The sequence below is a fragment of the Chiloscyllium plagiosum genome, chromosome 23, assembly GCF_004010195.1.
Source record: "Chiloscyllium plagiosum isolate BGI_BamShark_2017 chromosome 23, ASM401019v2, whole genome shotgun sequence".
Taxonomy (NCBI): Eukaryota; Metazoa; Chordata; class Chondrichthyes; order Orectolobiformes; family Hemiscylliidae; genus Chiloscyllium; species Chiloscyllium plagiosum.
In genome coordinates this window covers 26,943,079-26,963,256 of record NC_057732.1, presented here as the reverse complement: position 1 = coordinate 26,963,256, position 20,178 = coordinate 26,943,079, and positions in this window count along the sequence as shown.

The following is a 20,178-nucleotide window of genomic DNA, read 5'->3' as shown; positions in this document are numbered from 1 at the left end:
TGGACTTCAGTAAGGCGTTCAACAAGGTTCCCCATGGGAGACTGATTAGCAAGGTTAGATCACATGGAATACAGGGAGAACTAGCCATTTGGATACAGAACTGGCTCAAAGGTAGAAGACAGAAGGTGGTGGTTGAGGGTTGTTTTTCCGACTGGAGGCCTGTGACCAGTGGAGTGCCACAAGGATCGGTGCTGGGCCCTCTACTTTTTGTCATTTACATAAATGATTTGGATGCGAGCATAAGAATACAGTTAGTAAGTTTGCAGATGACACCAAAATTGGAGGTGTAGTGGACAGTGAAGAGGGTTACCTCATATTACAACAGGATCTAGACCAGATGGGCCAATGGGCTGAGAAGTGGCAGATGGAATTTAATTCAAATAAATGCGAGGTGCTGCATTTTGGGAAAGCAAATCTTAGCAGGACTTATACACTTAATGGTAAGGTCCTAGAGAGTGTTGCTGAACAAAGAGACCTTGGAGTGCAGGTTCATAGATCCTTGAAAGTGGAGTCGCAGGTAGATAGGATAGTGAAGAATGCATTGGGTATGCTTTTATTTATTGGTCAGATTATTGAGTACAGGAGTTGTGAGGTTATGTTGCGGCTGTACAGGACATTGGTTAGGCCACTGTTGGAATATTGCGTGCAATTCTTGTCTTCTTGCTATTGGAAAGATGTTGTGGATCTTGAAAGGGTTCAGAAAAGATTTACAAGGATGTTGCCAGGGTTGGAGGATCTGAGCTACAGGGAGAGGCTGAACAGTCTGGGGCTGTTTTCCCTGGAGCGTCAGTGGCTGAGGGGTGACCTTATGGAGGTTTACAAAGTAATGAGGGGCATGGATAGGATAAATAGACAAAATCTTTTCCCTGGGATTGGGGAGTCCAGAACTAGAGGGCATAGGTTTAGGGTGAGAGGGGAAAGATATAAAAGAGACCTAAGGGGCAACGTTTTCACGCAGAGGGTGGTATGTGTATGGAATGAGCTGCCAGAGGATGTGGTGGAGGCTGGTACAATTGCAACATTTAAGAGGCATTTGGATGGGTATATGAATAGGAAGGTTTTGGAGGGATATGGGCCGGGTGCTGGCAGGTGGGACTAGATTGGGTTGGGATGTCTAGTCGGCATGGACGGGTTGGACCGAAGCGTCTGTTTCCATGTTGTACATCTCTATGACTCTTGAACATTTGAGAGTGACTTGAATATTCAATACAACAGCATAGTTACTCATATTCAACTTCACATTTTGTCAATTAATAGCAATCATAACATTCATTTTTCTAAATTAATGGTGAATATTAATGCAACACAGAGGTCAAAGTGCAACTCACCACCTAAAATATTGAGTTGTGAAGCCTAGGTTATTGATCAGCTGATGCAATTGTTGTTTATTCATGAGAGTTAAAATTTTATAGTGATGTCAATTTATTCCATAAGTTCCAAAGTGAATTTCCTGTTATCCAGTTGCACTTTTAGAGGATATTAAATACATCATCTGATAAATTTTCAATCAACTAAGTGAATAATATAGAGGCTGATGTTATTCTTAAACACTTTGGAGAGGAATCTAATAGCACCTGAATGATATGGGCCACAGCAAGATTTGTGGCAGAATCAGGTGAGAGGTCAAGGGAGGCTTACCCCAAAATCAGAGGTACCTCAGTGTATTTGTTTATGCATTTAGTGTGTTTCTCTCAAGGCAGTGATGAGTTGCCAATTAAGAACTTGTTAAACACCTCAATGCCTTTCAATACTCAGCTTGTTGTCTTATCAAGTGCACTGAGCAAGCTCGAAATCGAGATTTGTTGGTATGGATGTCCGAGCAGGTACTCGGTGACTCCAGCTCACTGCTGGCTGCCAGGAGTTACTATGTTCCTCAGTACCAAACAGGCATGTTCTATGAGCACGAGCCATATGTAACCTTTGCCTGCAGACATTGGTACCTGAAACCTGTCTTCCCCTCACAAGCCTCATGGCACTTCTCTGATCCGCTTGTAGGACACTCAGGAAATACACACCTGGATTTCAGGGTGCACCAATAACTCACATTGAAAGGCTGCTTCAAGGACTCTTTGCATGTAGGGACCATCTCTCAGCTCGTGACTGAACCAGGCCGCGTCTCAGAGTTGTTCACTTGCTCTCCTAATGTTCACTCACTTAGCACCTACTTGCCTGCTTGTGGAATCCGTGCCTTGCCTTGCCATGAGCTGCCATGCCAATTAGCACGTTGATACTTTAATCAGAGCCAAAAGCTTTCAGATGGAACATTTTGACATAATCTTTTGTGCAGCCACAAAGACAGATGGCTTTTCATGCTTGTCAGTATGGATCTGCTGCTGTCGGGAAGGGGTACCTGTTGCTGTTTGGCACATGACAGTAAGTGCCAGCTGCTGGCATGGCAAACACACCATTGGTGTACACAAATGGCCACTTTGTAAAGTGGATGAGGATTAGTCCTCAGTTCAGTTAGGGTTGCGTGTCGGGGGAGGTGGTGGTGTCTGTTAAGGGGATATCATCAGGCACAGCCACAGCCCATTGCCAGTGCAAGGGTTGGCCTCAGTCAGTTGTCTACTCAGATTGGTCACAGATAGGCGATATATCTGACGACAGACCGGGGACCAGTCAATGGTCAGTGCTGTTGAGCTTTCACAAGTAGACAGGGAATGGAAAGTTTGAAATACTGTGTCTGCTCAGTCATGTCTAGGGGCTATTCATTGAAGTCAGTTAGTGGTCTGCGACGAATATTGTCCTTGAGTATGTCTGTTTACAATCAAATGAAGTACGAGGAGGACTGTAGGGACAGTGAAGTGATTACTAAAGAGTGAGGGCCTGTCAAGACTGCAGAGAGGGCAAAACAAAGGCATTTGTAATGGCAAGGACAAGAAATGTGACAGGGAAAACCTCAAGGTGTGTGGGGGCAATGCGGAAAGCATCAGAAGGTATAAGAACCTATGGGACCGGAGGTTATTGACAGTGACCATCACTGTGTCCTCAAGAGGGAGACCATGGAGTAGCATGGTGGGCTTCATTAAAGTGGAAGGTGGGGGTTCAGGACAGGAGATGTTAGTTGAGGGTAAAGTTTCATGTACTGTGTTTCCACATCCAGGAGATGGATGGAAATGGGCTGTTGGGGAAGTTTAAGGTGAAAGGGGGCATGAAGGCTTTGGGGTGGTGGGGGGAGCTGATAGTAGAGTTGGTACTTGACAATCAGAAGAAGCTCAATGCTTATGGTGTCTACTGTGAGCTGTGTTCCCTGCTACCACTTACCATGCTCTGGATGCAAAATGAAACTGGGAAAATAGCTAGGCCAGTAAGACATTCAGTTTACTTCACTATTCAGTATGACCATGGTTGATCATCAAACGGTATCTCTTTCTCCTCATACCTTTTGATCCATTTAGTACAAAAACTATATCTAATTCCTTATTGAAAAAAGGAATTCAATGTTTTGGCCTCAACTGGTTTTTGAGGCAGAGAATTCCACAGCCTCACCACTCCGTTTCAATTTAATTTAATTTCAAGTCCAACTGCTTTAATTTTATATGCTAGAGTCTTAGGTATCAAAAGCCATCTGAAAGTCTAAATAAACCATTTCCACTGGTTGTCCCTTATCAACTTTGTCAGCTACATCCTCCACAAATCCTAAAGTTGTCAAGCATGATTTCCCTTTTGTAAAAACATACTGATGCTATCTGATCCTGTCACTGTTTCTCAAATGCTCTGTTGTTAACTCTTTCTTTGTAGACTCTAGGATATTCCTGGTATCCATTTTAGGCTAACCATTCTATAATTCTCTATTTTCTATCTGTAGTGAGTTTTGAGAAGATTTGTAGCTCTATTTCCTTCTATTTATTTCATTTTTTAAACAAGAAGGTACATTAGCTTCCCTCCAATCCATAGAAAATGTTCCAGACTACAGAATCTTGAAAGATGAATTCTGAAAAATAAATCAACCATTTCTTGGGCCATTTCCTTAAGTTCACTGAGAACTGGAGGCAGAAAAGGAGAGAGAAATGCATCATTCTGTGACATTGCTTTCTAGTTTCATGTGTGAGGAATCTGCAATGCTAAGTTTGAAAAGAACTCATTTCAATGCTTCAGTTGTTTTGAAGTTTTGAAACAGATGTGCATCTTTGAATCCCAAAAGGTAGACTATCAAGTTCATGTTTCGAATCAAAATAAGGAACATTTTGTTCAAATTAATTAGTTTTTCCTTATATAGCCATTCTTTTGCCGCTTTATAGCATCCTTTAATCAAAATTAGGAGGTCAAAAACAACAGTGACATGTCATTTCTGAAATATTTTCAATGAAAGTTTCTTTGAGAGGATCAGCCTCCAGAAATAAAACAAAACAAAAAAAATCTGTCTTCTATAGACGTAAAAATGGCTTCCAGTAAAATTGACAACAATTTAATCTTGCCTTGAAAAATAGGTTGTGAATAAAATTTATCGTTCAATAGATCCTTTCAAACAACTAATTCTCAAAACTGCTCTGTACAGCCTTTATACTGAATAGTGCAGCAATTCTGCTGCAATAATTGTCCTAGATGCAGTATCAAAAGGCTTTCCAATGTAATTTCATATTTATTTCATTTTCTCCTTCTCCAATCCCAATTTCTCCAGTTTTCTCTGTTTGAGAAAGGTGATATTTTCTGAAGATGTTGATAGTCTCTTATTACCTATCTGAAGAGGCAATTCATAATTTGTGAGTTTAAATAGGGCATCCTCATTATTTATTTGTACTTATAACTGTTCTTATTTGAACTTAACTGTTCTTATTCAACATCCATTCATGAACATTTTACAAGAAGGAAATTATTATGGAGTGAGGATCTCATCCTGTTCCTAGCCCAGGAACACCAACACTAACGTTTGGGACTCCAATTTTGTGTTTATCTCGGCACAGGGAAATGGTCAAGCCTGACCTCCTGAATTTTTGTAGCTCAGCATTGTATTAAAGTAACACATTTTGCAGAAACCCATTTGTCATTTTATTAAAACTGCAACTAAGATAAAAGGGGAATGTTGCTAATTTATTTTTCCTTCCTCCTCCTTCCTCTTCTTTCCCTGTTATTATACTTATTTAAAAAAGCATTACATCACTGACTTCTTCCAAATAACATGCCAAGACCTTTTGTATCTTTCTAGTCCAATTACAACCTCTACCATCATATCTCTTGTCTTTGAAACACTGCTGTCTTGCACATTACCACAGACCTTTCCAATAGTTTTTATTTAAAATCTTATCTTCTCCCTTATTCTTGGTCTTTCAGCTTGTTTAAAAGCTGTTCCTATATCCAAATCTGACTGTAGACCATTGAGCTGTAAAATGTACTCTACTTGTCTCACCACAGAGTTTACCAAACCTGCTGGATTTTTTTTGTTGTGATCCCATTTAATAGCAAGAACTATTGATTGCTCTTTTTTCTAAGATCACATGAGAGTTTGGAAGCATTTGTCAGAAGTAACAGCTAAAAAGCAAGTAGAATGTCATACAATCAGAAAATCTTAACACAAATTTGTCGGTGGTTTCATTTTCCCGTTGTTGCTTATGAACTTATATTCATTTGGTCTCAAATGCTGTTTTAAAATTTGTCTTTCTCAATGCCTACAGCCACAGAATTATAACTGCACAGAAGGAAGTCATTTGATCTGATGAGTCCAGGCCAACTCAATAGAACAATTCGTCAATGCCTTTCCTGAGCCTTATCCCAGTAACCCTGAAAATTTATTTCCTTCAAATGCACATCCAAATTTCTTTTTGAAATCATTGATCATCTCCATTTCCTTCATCCTCTCAGACAGTGAATTCATGGTCATACTAACTGCAAGAAAAAGTTCTTCCTCCTAAGCCTATGCCTCTTGCCTCACTCTTAAGTGTATCTTTATCCTTGTACCATCAGTTAATTAGAACAGCTTCTCTTTGTTATCCAACCCTATCATAAACTTGACACACAAACACACACATGCCCCTCAGACAACCATTACTTGGATAATCTAAGGTGTAAGGTTTTAACCTGAGACCATGGTTGGATAGTCAACTTTTTAGACCATCAGCAAAATAAACATGCATTGCAGTTATCTTTCTTTTGGTTCTCTTTTGCCTCTTTCCAGTCAGCTCTCTTTGACAGTGAGTACATTCTTATTCCTACCTCCTCCTCATCTCTCAAAGATCTTCTTGAAACAGAGGCGTTTTTGTATATTAAATGTATAGTGAAGCAGAAGTTTTTGGGCTTAGAAATTGCTGGTGATGCTTCATTTCCTGTATGGGAAGATAGTCATAGTGGTGTAAATTAAATAAGGGATTCGGGAATTTCCACACTTCTCATCATGCCTTATGATTGGTTTAATTGATCTTGACTAAAATGTTAATTTCAGCTCAAGCTGTCTTTAGACTAATAAATTGCCAGTTTCATGAAACTTTGCCAACTCATTGGGTAACCTCTATGGCCAGTAATTCGTGTTCTGTTCGTTTCTTTGTATTGCTTCTGTCCACGAAAGTCTCAGGTATTAACTGGCTGATGGAATTCAAGCATCAGTAGTCTGTATTTTATACCATCATGGTGAACCATAAAGCTAAAATCATCCATCCCTGAAGCCATTTTGGTAAATCGCCTCAACATGGATCATTACATCTTTCGTAAAATGTGTTAACCAGAACTGAATGCAATACTCTGTAGCCTAATTGGTGCTTTATAACATTTATCACAATTTCTCTGCTTTTATATTCAAAATTTCTATTTATTAAGCCCAAGATCCCATTAGCTTTGCAACTACTCTCTCAATATTTTTTAACTTTTAAAAATCTGAGTGCCAGAAACTCCAAATCCCTGTATCCCTGCATGTTATTTAGACTTGGGGCATTAAGTATAAATTGCCTCTCCCTGTCCCTTCTGCCAAGATAGATCACATCATATTTCTCCATCAAATTCTGTCTGCTATTTCTCTGCCAGATCTGTTCACCCAGCTCCAGTGTTTTGCAGTCATTTGATATCATTGTCACTGTTTCTCATGTCTCCAATTTTGGTATCATTGACAAGTGTTGAAATTTTACTGTGCGCTTTACAGTTCAAGTCATTTATATGCAGTGAGCACTGAACCTTGAGAAACACCACCGTTTATCATCTCTCAGTCTGAACAACAACCATTTATCATGACATGTTATTTTCTGACTATTTCATCCAAATTTTTTAGCCTAATTCTAAATTGACCCTTCTGTTCCATGAACACGATTTTGTTATCCAATTTTTTATGTGGCACCTATTGCTGCAGCAAGCTCTTCTGTAATCAAAAAAAAAATTGATTATTTAAAATAATTTGCATTTTACAAATTTATAGTAACTTTCTATAATTAACCAAAACTCTCCAAGTGCTTGTTAATTATTTTCTTGATTGTCATTTTTAAAGTGTTACATATTAACATTGGGGGTGGGTTAACTATAACAATATTAGACAGGAAATGGGGAATGGAGATTGGGTGTGGCTATTCAAGGTTAAATCCACATCAGTTGTATGTGAATCTTTTAAAGGCCAGTTGATTCGAGTTCAGGACCAACATATTCCTGTGAAAGTGAAGGATAGGGATGGCAAGACTCGGGAACCTTGGCTGATCAGAAATTGTGAGCTTTAGTCAGAAAGATAAAGGAAGCATAAGTAAGATTTGGGAAACTGAAGATAGGCGCCCTTGAAGAAGTCATGTCTCACAAACTGGATGGGGTCTTTTAGGAAATGATAAAGATGAGACCAGAGCAGTGAATGTTGTCTACATGAACTTTAGCAAGGTCTTTGACAAGATCCCTCATGGCAGGCTGATACAGAAGGTGAAGTCACATGGTACCCACGGTGAGTTGATAAGATAGACTCAAAACTGGCTTTGTCATGGAGACAGAGGGTAGTGGTAGAAGAGCGTTTCTCTGATTGGAGATCTGTGATCAGTGGTGTTCTGTAGGGATCATGTTGCAGCTGTACAGGACTTTAGTTAGGCTGCATTTGAGATATTGCATTCAGCTCTCATTGCCATTCTAACAGAATTGATGTGGAAGCTTTGGAGAAGGTACAGAAATGGTTGACCAGGATGGTGTTTGGTTTGGAGAATACTAGCTATGAGAACAGGTAGGAAAACTTTAGTTTATTTTCTATTGAATGTCTGAGGCTGAGGGATAGTCGGAGTTTCTTTCCCGGGGTAGAAGTGTCAATTGCTAGGGGACATTGGTTTAAGGTAAACAGAAAAAGATTAAAGGAGATGTGAGAGGCAAGTTTTTTACACAGACGATGATAAGTGCCTGGAATGCTCTGCCAGAGGAGGTGATAGAAGCAGGTACAATAGCAACATTTAGCAGGCATCTTCACAAATGCACAAATAGGCAAGGAAAAGAGGAATATGGACAATGTACAGGTAAAAGGTTTTTAGTTGAGAAAAGCATCCAGTGTTGGCATAGACTTATTGTTCCTGTGCTATTCCTTTTTTTTTGATCTTTGCCCTTTATATTATTGACTTTAAACCAACTGGCCTGTCATGACTGGGAAACCATTATGCTATTTCTTGAATCAGGATGTCATGTATGTCACTTTGTAATCCTTTGATTGCAGATTACCTACAATATATGTGTGAGGATGGCACAGATACAGAAAATTAAAAATCAAACATCAGGTTATAGTTCAACAGATTTATTTGGAAGCACTAGCTTTCGAAGTCCTGCTCCTTCATCATGTGGTTGTGGAGCAGAATCATACGACACAGGCTTCATAGCAACAGGATTGCAGTATCATGGAATGTAATATTATACAAATTTAGCTTGAGACTTTCATCTTTTAGAATGATCATGTTAGTTTTGGTTCCTTCATATGTAAATCCCAAAACTTTGTTAAAGTTACATTCTCAAGATAGCTTGAACAATAGGTGCCATCTCAACTCAGATAATGCATTGAAGGTGTGAAGTTAAAGTCTATCTGAGTCCCAACGTTAGGTCAGACTGATTCTATTTCTAAAGTGGGATTTACAGAAATTTACATGGATTATGCAATTTTTGAGCAAAATAAAATATAATTCTGCAAGTACAAATTCACCCCACAAACTTATATGTATGTGTGTGTGCGCGTACGCTCGCGCATGGGAGACAGAGTGAGTGTGTGCATGTGGGTGTGTGTGGGGCTGTGTGATTATCTGTGAGAGAGTGTGCGTATATGTGTGAGTGTAATGTGATATAAGTTTGTGAGAGGGTGCGTGCTTGAGTGTGAGCGTGGTGGGGGTGTATGTGTGAGCATATGAGAGAAAGCTCATGTACGCGAGATAGTCTGCATGTGTGTATGCTTGTGTGTGTATGTGTATGTGGGAGTGCGTATGTCAGAGTGTATAGTGCAGTGGGGTCACCTGTGGCGCAACATGAACCCAAAGTCCCGGTTGAGGCCATCCTCATGGGTAGTGAACATGGCTATCAGATTCTGCTCTGCTACTTTGCATTGTTGCCTGTCCCAAAGTCCGCCTTGGAGGATGGTCACTCGAAGGTCAAAGGCCGAATGTCCTGGACTGCTGAAGTGTTCCCTGACTGGGAACGAGCACTCCAGTCTGCTGATTGTTGTGCAGTATCCATTCAACCGTTGCTGCAGCTTCTGCTTGGTCTCGCCAATAAACCATGCCTCAGGGCAGTCTTACCTGTCGTATATGAGATAGACAACATTGGCTCAGTCACATGAGTACCTGCCATGTACATGGTGGGTTGCGTTCCCACGTGGGGACAACTCCCACCATGTACCCCTGTCGACACTCTGACAAGTCTTGCAGTTTCTGCCTGAACAGGACAACTTTTGTTGTCTAGTACATCCCGGAAGCTGAAAAACTACGCCATGTTCTTCGCACTCTGCAAGGCATTATCGATGTGGATGAGCACCTCGTCAAGACCTTCCCCACGCCTCCACCTTTTGCCTTTAAACAATTATCAAACCTCAAACAGATCATTGTTCGTAGCAAACCACCCAGCCTTCAGGACAACACTATACAACCCTGTCACAGCAGACACTGTAAGACATGTCAGAGTGTCGAGATCGATACCACCATTAAACGTGGGAACACAATTCACCATGTATGGGGCAAATAGTCATGTGACCTGGGCCAATATTGTTTATCTCATACGCTGCAGGCAAGAATGCCATGGTATATTGGCGAGACCAAGCAGAAGCTGCGGCAATAGATGAATGGATACCACACAACAATCACCAGCCAGGAGTGTTCCCTCCCAGTCAGGGAACACTTCAGCGGTCCAACTCATTTGGCCTCTGACCATCGGGTGACCATTCTCCAAGGCAGACTTTGAGATAGGCAAAATGCAAAGTGGCCAAGCAGAGGCTGATAGCCAAGTTTGGTACCCATGGGGATGGCCTTAACTGGGACGACAGGTGACCCCACTGCACTACACACGCACACACACATACACACATGGTTGTGGGGTGAATTTGTACTTGCAGAATTATATTTTATTTTGCTCAAAAACTGCATAAATCCATGTAAATTTCTGCAAATCCGACTTTAGAAATAGAATCAGTGTGACCTAATATTGGGACACAGACAGATTTTAACTTCACACCTTCAAGGCATTATCTGAGCTGAGATAAGACCATAAGACCATAAGACATAGGAGCGGAAGTAAGGCCATTCGGCCCATCGAGTCCACTCCGCCATTCAATCATGGCTGATGGGCATTTCAACTCCACTTACCCGCATTCTCCCCGTAGCCCTTAATACCTTGTGACATCAAGAATTCGTTTGCACAATCACATCCAACATGCAACTTTAACTGAATAGCAGGCAAACTTTCAAACTAGAATATGATACAGAGCCATGGGAACAAACAGAAGGGCAGCAGAAATTATTCCGCAATATTGCAAATGCGACGTCTTGCACTTTGGAAAAAAGAATACAAGCATGGACTACTTTCTAAATTGTGAAAAAATTCATAAAACCAAAGTACAGAGGGATCTGGGAGTGCTAGTTGAGGATTCTCTAAAGGTAAACATGCAGGTTGAGTCCGTGATTAAGAAAGCGAATGCAATGTTGTCATTTATCTCAAGAGGGTTGGAATATAAAAGCTCCGTTGTGCTGCTGAGACTTTATAAAGTTCTGGTTAGGCCCCATTTGGAGTACTGTGTCTAGTTTTGGTCCCCACACCTCAGGAAGGACATACTGGCACTGGGGCGTGTCCAGCAAAGATTCACACGGATGATCCCTGGAATGGTAGGTCTAACATATGAGGAACGGCTGAGGATCCTGGGATTGTATTCATTGGAGTTTAGAAGATTAAGGGGAGATCTAATAGAAACTTACAAGATAATACATGGCTTGGAGAGGGTGGACGCTAGAAAATTGTTTCCGTTAGGCGAGGAGACTAGGTCCCGTGGACACAGCCTTAGAATTAGAGGGGGTAAATTCAGAACAGAAATGCGGAGACAGGGCGGCACGGTGGCACAGTGGTTAGCACTGCTGCCTCACAGCGCCAGAGACCCGGGTTCAATTCCCGCCTCAGGCTACTGACTGTGTGGAGCTTGCACGTTCTCCCCGTGTCTGCATGGGTTTCCTCCGGGTGCTCCGGTTTCCTCCCACCATCCAAAGATGTGCAGGGTCAGGTGAATTGGCCATACTAAATTGCCTGTAGTGTTAGGTAAGGGGTAAATGTAGGGGTAGGGGTGGGATTCGCTTCGGCGGGTCGGTGTGGACTTGTTGGGCCGAAGGGCCTGTTTCCACACTGTAATCTAATCTAAATCTAAATTTCTTCAGCCAGAGAGTGGTGGGCCTGTGGAATTCATTGCCTGGTACCTATTGTTAAAAGCAATCTTGAGAATGTAACTTTAAAAGCATTCTGGGATTTACATATGAAAGAACCAAAACTAACATGATCATTCTAAAAGATGAAAGACTCAAGTTAAATTTGTCTAATATTACATTCCATGACACTGCAATCCTGTTACTGTAAATTTTGTGTCGTATGATTCTGCTCCATAATCACCTGATAAAGAAGCAGTGCTTCGAAAGGTAGTGCTTCCAAATAAATCTGTTGGACTATAACCTGGTGTTGTGTGATTTTTAACTTTGTCCAGCCCAGTCCAACACCGGCATCTCCAAATCATGACACAGAGAGAGGTAAGGCTTACAATGACAACGCATCTCCTGGCTGATGGCAACAACTGCAATTCTTTGGCATCTTTCAATACTGAAAAATGTTTGTAAGTTATGGCAAGCTGTTCAGCGGGTAATGTATCTACTTTAAAGAGGCGTAGATGAGATTAGTTATGCTTGTATTAAATGGGGGAACAGACTCAAAGGCTGACTTGCCTATTCCTGCTCCTATTTCAATGTTCTTAAGCTTAGCCAGCCTTAAAATCCATCCATTACCTCTACCATATCTGCATCTCCCAATGAAGCCTGACTACGCTTCTTTGACATTCGCCCTTTGTTGGAATGTAGCTTTTATCTGAAACATTTTATCTGAAGTAATTTGGTCTTGGGAGCAAACTGGAAGCTCATCTCTATTGTAAACATTGAAATGTAATGGGTACCATAGTAATGCAGGGTTACAGCCTAAAAGCCTGCAGAGATTTTCAATCCAGAAAAGGAGTTCAAAACAGTTTAAGTTTCCAATGGGTTATTTTATAAGTAGTGGAAATATTTATTTATACTTTAATATGTTGGAACTGTTGAATTTTATTTATTGTATTGCCGTGTTGCCACTGATAATTTATTTTGATTGGAGATCATTTTTATAGAAACACACTTGTACATTATTTGTTTGAGATAGAATAATTTATTTCCAAACACAGGAAATATAAATAGTTGATTTGTATCAGGGTGGGTTTACAACATTAGCATGCAAAATGTAACTTTCCACTGTTCCTTGTTTGCTTTCTTTTAAAAATGGAATCCTTGCGATGCAGTTCAATCCTAAATTTGAATTGAATAATCCTCCCATTGAATGGAGAGTCACATTGTGACATTATGCAGTGCAATCTAACAAATTATAAGCAATTAACTTCATTGAGCATTTTTGTCCTTTCATACAAAACTACTAAATATTCAAACAGTATGAATGCTGGATGGCAACCAAAATGAATGTAAATAAGGCTGAATGAAACCAAAGGTGCAATTCTTCAGTCAGGTGCTGGCGCTGTGGAGTTGCAGCTAGACATTTCATCACTGTTAACTACAGGCACTCCAGCCAATTCTGACAGTCAGAATAGTTTAATGTAGTAAAATACAGCAGAACTGGAATATTTATAAAAAATAGTTTGCCCACATTTCATATCTGCCAATGCACACATGTTTGTCTATTATTAGCCTTTCATGAATGCATAAACACATAATTTTAAAATAAGAACACATTTTTGCCAAATTTAGGCTGGCATTATTTTATTCGATTATCTGACAAATAACTTTGTTTAAAAAAAAATTCAAAGTCATAGATTTCAAAATTATTCACTTGAAATTCAAGGAGATTTCCCAGGGATTTTAAGTGTGTCTAGATTAGTGTTAGAGAGCCAGGCTGAGCTATTCAGTGAAATTTCCACCCAGTGACATTTGAAAGTGTTACCTTCGTTAGCCAAGTTTTGGCACTTTTGGCTGGATCATAATGTGGAACATTGCATTCCACTGGGGAAGAGGGAGAGAAAAAAACTGGCAGTACCAACCCTGTCCTGGAAACTTCTGTTGAGCAATTACAGATCAGAATTGTCGGCTGTCCTAAACCTTTTGTGCCAACTAGTCTGAAGGGCACTTTGTGGTGGTGTGGTGCCAGGGAAACTATTATGCAAACAAAAATGTTATGAATATTTGAAACTGCTGTAATTAACAATGAAGTCAAGTTCCAGGCTTGTGATTGTCATGGATAGAGATTGTCCTCGACATTTAAGTAGAAAAAGACTCAGCAATAAGGTCTACTTAAACTGTTAGCCGAAGTGTGCCTTATTCACATTTGTTTGGATATTCAAAAGATTAAACCAATTCATTCTCTATCGTTACCTTTTTGTTTTTTTCCAAACCATTTTCTCAAATAAATATTTGACAGCAAATTCCAGAAGGAGACCAAAATCTAAACTTTCCTGCTGAGTACACTGTCAATTGATAAAGCTCAATTGATGGATACTTGGACATCATGATGAACCTAATATATTTAAGGTATTTGTCTTGTTCAAATGTTGTGGACAAGTTCCAGGTATTGGAAGCATTTCTGGTTGGAAACTCTCTTCCTGTGGATCTGGAAGTAGACATGCTGCAGCAGTTTAAAGGACAAGACATTTTCTGACTCCTCTGGAAAAACAAGATTTCTAGATATTGTTAAAACTATGTTTGAAATCAGCTGAAGGTTGGATAACCTCCTTTGCTTCTGGGATGCACTATGGAAAAAGCTCTCACTATGGAAATATGGCAGCAGGAAATATAGTTAAAGAAGGAGTTCCTACTTGCAGTGAAAGAAACTCAGATAGCCAAGGATAGACATCCTATGTGATTGTGACAAAGATAAACTGTCCTTCTTCAGCTCTTTTATCTAGACTACACCATTTGACATAATTGACTCTCACTGTTGTAAGGTTAGGTGGGACTGAACTCATCAGGTTCTGCCTTATCTATCCAGCCATGGCTCGAGAATGTTTGCTCTTCCTGTTTCTCTACTGTTACCTCTGTGTCCCCCGATGATTTATCCTTTGTTCCCCTGCTATTTCTCATTCATATGCACCCCCTCAGTAATATCAACTGACAACATGGCATCTATTTCAATACTGAAGACTCCCAGCTTCATCTCTCCTCCACTATTGACCCTTCCATTCTCTCAAACGTTTTCTCATTGTTTGTCTGATATCCATTATAGAAAGGGTGATTTTGTTCCATCTGAATTTAGGAAGCCAAAAGTCATACAGCTGAATCTTTCACTTTCTTTTAGCTAAATATGAATTGCGTTGTTCGGAGAGATTGTAGCCCAAACATTAGGGTACATTTCTTACCAAACACGATTCATTAACTACCTCCCCCTATGGCATACCTCATGTCTGTTTCTCACCTCTTCTGATCAGGTACCATTCTAGGAACAACTCATCACAAGTCAGTTAACTACTGAAAGACCAGCAAACCCAGTGCCAGTGCCTTATTTAAACGGCCACTGTGCGCCCAGCTGAACACTGATTGTTCCAAAGCTGCTCTGCTCAGCCAAGGATGGAATCAGAACTTGTCAGAGAAGGGAAGGATGAACTGGGGGCCCTGATTACAGGGTGGTGCAAAGGAGGGATATTTTCTTTCCAGAGAACTGGCGGAGGACATCTCATCACAAGGTCCTGGCTGACTGCTCTGAGGTCACCATCCAGGTCAGTCCCATAATAGTGGTACAGAGGAAGGGTCAGTAGTCAATGACCTTCTCTACTCCACCCAGGGTAAGTATCAAACACTTCGCTTGGCTACTTTGTACTCACTCTTTCTCTGCTACTGCACTGGTCTTCCAAAAGGCTCATGTCCTGCCACTCTCACTATTGCCTTCAACATCTTCCCTCATTCGCACTTGTTCCCCTCCATGACCTCCCAGGTCACTGACTCTGCATGGCCTCTATGCAGAATCCTGACCTACTCACAACACCTCACTACCTTCTGGTCACTTGCACAATCACTGACAGCCATGCACTTTCACTCACTGCATTCCTCCCTATTTCACATTCCAGATGAATGCAACCTATAGGCGGGCGAAAACACCTCAAGCAGCTGGAGGGTTACTCAATTTTCAACTCCTATGAGAAGAGCATTCGGGAATTTCTTCCCTAAAGACATTGCATTTCAATCCCTGTGTTGCCCAAAAATGCAATTCCACCAGCACAATGCCAAACTTAATGTCCACACAGGATGTGGCTTGAATTGATGTCTACTTTGTGAGCCTGATACAGCATGTACAAGTAAGATCAGCAAGGCATGTAGAGGACCCATGCTTTCTCTGACAGCCTGGGTTCTTATCCTACAACGTTATTTTTTTTGTCTCTGTGTCCAAAAATGTTAGTGCGAATGAGATGGTCACCAGTGTCTGGAACAGAGAGGTGCATAGTGTACAGGGATCCAATCCATTCTGGTGGCCAGAGATTAGGGACCTTGCAGTTCTATGTCCTGTATAATGCATGAGTGTGAGTGCGATTATATTTCCTTTAAAGGGCATCCTATCAGTAAGGCCTACAACATCTTCCCTCATAAGTTGCACACTTACCCTGCTCTCTCTTGGTGTGATCACAGTCATTATCTTTCACATTGTATAATTGGATTTCCAGCATGGTTGGAGGCATTAGTGAACTCTCTTTGGACGATGGTTCCCAGTTTCACACCGAACTGTCGATGAGGCTGCAACCATCCAGTTTCCTTCCTATAGATCCCAGAGGCTTCACACTTCTCTAGGTCCAACACGTCCTCATGAGGCTGCAGCTGTTCACCTTTGCCCCAGCTCCTGGCAAATCAGGTGACAATGTCTGGTGTGGTCACATACCAAAGGCCTCTAGACACCAGAGTGCTTCCGACTCTGGATGAAACTCACCCACACATGACCCCAGACCTATCAATCCTCTACCATATTCCGCCTTTTACAAATACTGTTGCCACCCTCCTCACCCACCCCCACCTTCACATTTGTTATGCTCCTTTACCCAAGTCTGTAGCCAGAAATCTCAAAGAACAGATTCACAAGTCTCCTTCCCATGGCAACAGTCCACCCATTCCTGATGAAGAGTTTATGCCTGAAATGTCAATTCTCCTACTCCATGGATGCTACTTGACCTGTTGTGCTTTTCCAGCGCCACACTTTTCAACTTTCTCCACCTCATCCATCCCCCCATTAAGATTAAGAGAGGAAATTCCAGAGGTAAGGGTGCAGGTAAATGAAAGCACAATATTAATAGTAGTGTGATTAAAGTTGAACATACTTATAAGGCCAAATTTTGAGGAGTACAGATATCTTGAAGGGTTGCTGAGGTAAGATGTAGTGTAACCATGAGGGGATTGGACACAAGAGCAAAACTTAAAAATTGATACATTACCTAATCAAGAATAACTATAGGTCAGCAAGCACAGGAGTGATGGATGAATGGAGCTTGGTGCCAGTTTGGAAATGGGTAACAGATTTTCACATTTTCAAAGTGTATGGAGGGTAGAACCTGAGAGGCCAGCTAGGAGTGCATTGATATAGTCAAGTTAAGAGGTAACAAAGGAGCATGATGAGGGTTCAGTATGAATGGATTGAGGCAGGAACAAAACGAAGGTGTAAGTGCCGGTACATCCGACCAGGGCAAGGAGTGTGTGGGATGGGTTCACTCAGGGCATGGGAAAAAATGGATGGGTGTGATGGAAGTAGAAGGGAGTCAATCTGGTGTGATGGAGGAGGAGAGAATGTTCGTGTGAGAGAAAGGTTAGGCTTCTAATCCATTGAGACTTAGGAGGAGGGTCGAATGGGAGTTTTTGATGAAAGCAAATTAAAGATCTATGGCTGGGATTGACAGGATGCTAGGGATGATTGGAAGATGATTGGTAACTATGTTGTGTGGTGGAAATCATTTCGGTAGTGATCATGGGGGAATTGTCCAGTCATAGAGTATCCTCGGACAAGCACCCAGCTCCAGGAGGTGGATGGTCCTTAATCACTGAATCTGTCAAGTGCATCCAGTTCGGGGCCAACAACAGATACCTATGGAATACGGAATGCTATTAAGGTTCACGGTCTCAGTATCATGTTTAAAGTTCTCACTCATCTTCTTCAATTGGATTAGATGGTGGTCCAATCTCTGACCAAAAAGCAAGAAATGGATGGGTTGTAGTTTGGTTTTCAAACTACACAAGGTAACATCCCAAACCTGAACCAACCCCTCTCGAAGTTTAACTTTTTCAGCAGTTATACACCTTAATTTAATTATCCTGTTCTCAATCTGCATGTTGTACTGCATTTCACTCTTTCTGTTTTTCCCTCCCCATCTCATTATAATCACCCTTCCCATCCTTCTAGCCCCTTTCTTTACATTTTACCTTATATAAATGATTAGAGAGGATTGAGAAATATCAACTATATCAATGTAAAAATGTATCCATAAATACACACAGTTATGTACATAGAGAGAGATGGAGAAGTAGCTGCAGAGAGGTTTTCATGAGGCTTCAATATTTAAAGTCATTCATGGGCATCATAGCTGTAACCACTTCATAGTGACAACAAAGATAATTGTTCATATTGTTCATAATAAGGTTGAATCTAAAATGCCTGTTTGTGCAGATAAAATAGAGAAGCACAATTGAAAATGGAATGACAGCTGTATTTCCCAATCTACCCGGATAAGTTTTAATTTACATTTTTGTCATTTTAATGTCAATACTGGGTTTTGTGGCATCTATTATTTTGGATCAGGCTGCTATTATCTCCCACTGGTATTCTTTGGCAGAATTTGTGTGAAATTTGTTCACTAGGTTCGGCATAAATCCCCAAGATGCATATGAAGCTGAAGGCAATCCCATCAGCTCTGAATGGTAGGTTCTATAAATAATCCTAATAGAAAACTGAAAAGAGATTGACTGTGTTCCATTTAATATAAGCGACCATGTCTAACTGAGGAGGTATCCAAGTGTTTGTATTATTAGAATTTTGAAAACTCTATGTGAAAGGGTGAAATTAAGCATCCCCAAAAAAGCTGTTCTTATCATATACTTATAAAAGCTATTGCTAGCTAAGCATCATAATGCATTAAAATCTCTAGGGTGTGAAGTAGGTGATATGGACCATATCAGAACCTCTTAAAATATTTTAAGAAGGTTGCCTAGACTCTAACTTTTTCTTAGTTTAAAGGTACATGTGAAGTGCCTGTTCCTGATGCAATGCAACTGGTCAAACTACTCGACATTATGCAAAAATCATCTATTTAAACACTATAGTTAAATACAACCAACAAAAGAGAAACTTAGAATAACAACTGTATTGAAAACCTAACAGAATAATGGATAGAGTGCCTATTACTAATTAACTGTTCCAATATAGTGACGTCCGAAAACTACAGTGTCAGTAAGCTGTTTTTTTTCTAAAAGCTGTTCCTTGGCTCAAGGATACTCTATCCTTGATTATTTTCAGAGGGGCAATAAACCTGACCAGGCTCCAATCAGTCTGGTTTGGTACAGAGATAAAAAGGATTTTGAGAGGCCTTTTGTTTATATGTAAACAGATAAGACTTCAGGCCAAAATGGTCATGTTTTAGAAGTGACCTATATAATGCAAGGGGAATGGTCAGCTCTCTAGTTGGGCTGAGAAGTTTTAGTTTAGTCGGACTAGTTGGAAGTTCAACAGGGAGCAGTGTGGATACTCTATCCCTCTCTCTTTTTCTGCCCTTTAACTTCAATCTGTAAGCATGTGTTCCATTTATGCTGCTTTTTCAAGGGAGTTTGCTTATTGAGACTGTTGTCTATATTTGGAACAGCATAATTAAATATAGTTGGATAGGGTGAGTTCTGTAAGGGTTCTTTATTCTGTTCTTTGTGTTTCATTGTGTAATTTTGTGAATACATTTTTGTCTGTTTTAAAATCTAGCAGTCAACCTACCTACACTTATTGAAACAAATTGCAAAGTTATGATCTGGGGCTGTCTGCTTAAGCATGTTTTGAGTGGTCTGGCCCAGGCCATAACAACAACTCTTGGCAAAAAGAAAAATTCAGCAATAGAGATTTGCTGAACTTAGCTTAACCCAGCAGCAGAAAGAAACCTTAGCTTCTAGCTGTAACTGAGAGAGGAAAAGATAGCTTCTACTTCTTCAAGCCCACAACAACAATTGCTTAAAGCCCATTAAGCCAGCGGATAAAAGGGGCGCAGTGGTAGTCTGGCACACTGACCTCTACACCGCTGAAGCCAAACGCCAACTCGAGGACACCTCTTCCTACTGTCCCCTCGACCATGACCCCACCCCCCATCACCAAACCATCATCTCCCAGACCATACAGAATCTCATCACCTCAGGAGATCTCCCACCCACAGCTTCCAACCTCATAGTCTGGGAACCCCGCATTACCCGGTTTACCTGCTTCCCAAGAACCACAAGCCTGACCACCCTGGCCGACCCATTGTCTCAGCATGCTCCTGCCCCACTGAACATATCTCTACCTACCTCGACACTGTCCTATCCCCCCTAGTCCAGGAACTCCCCACATACATTC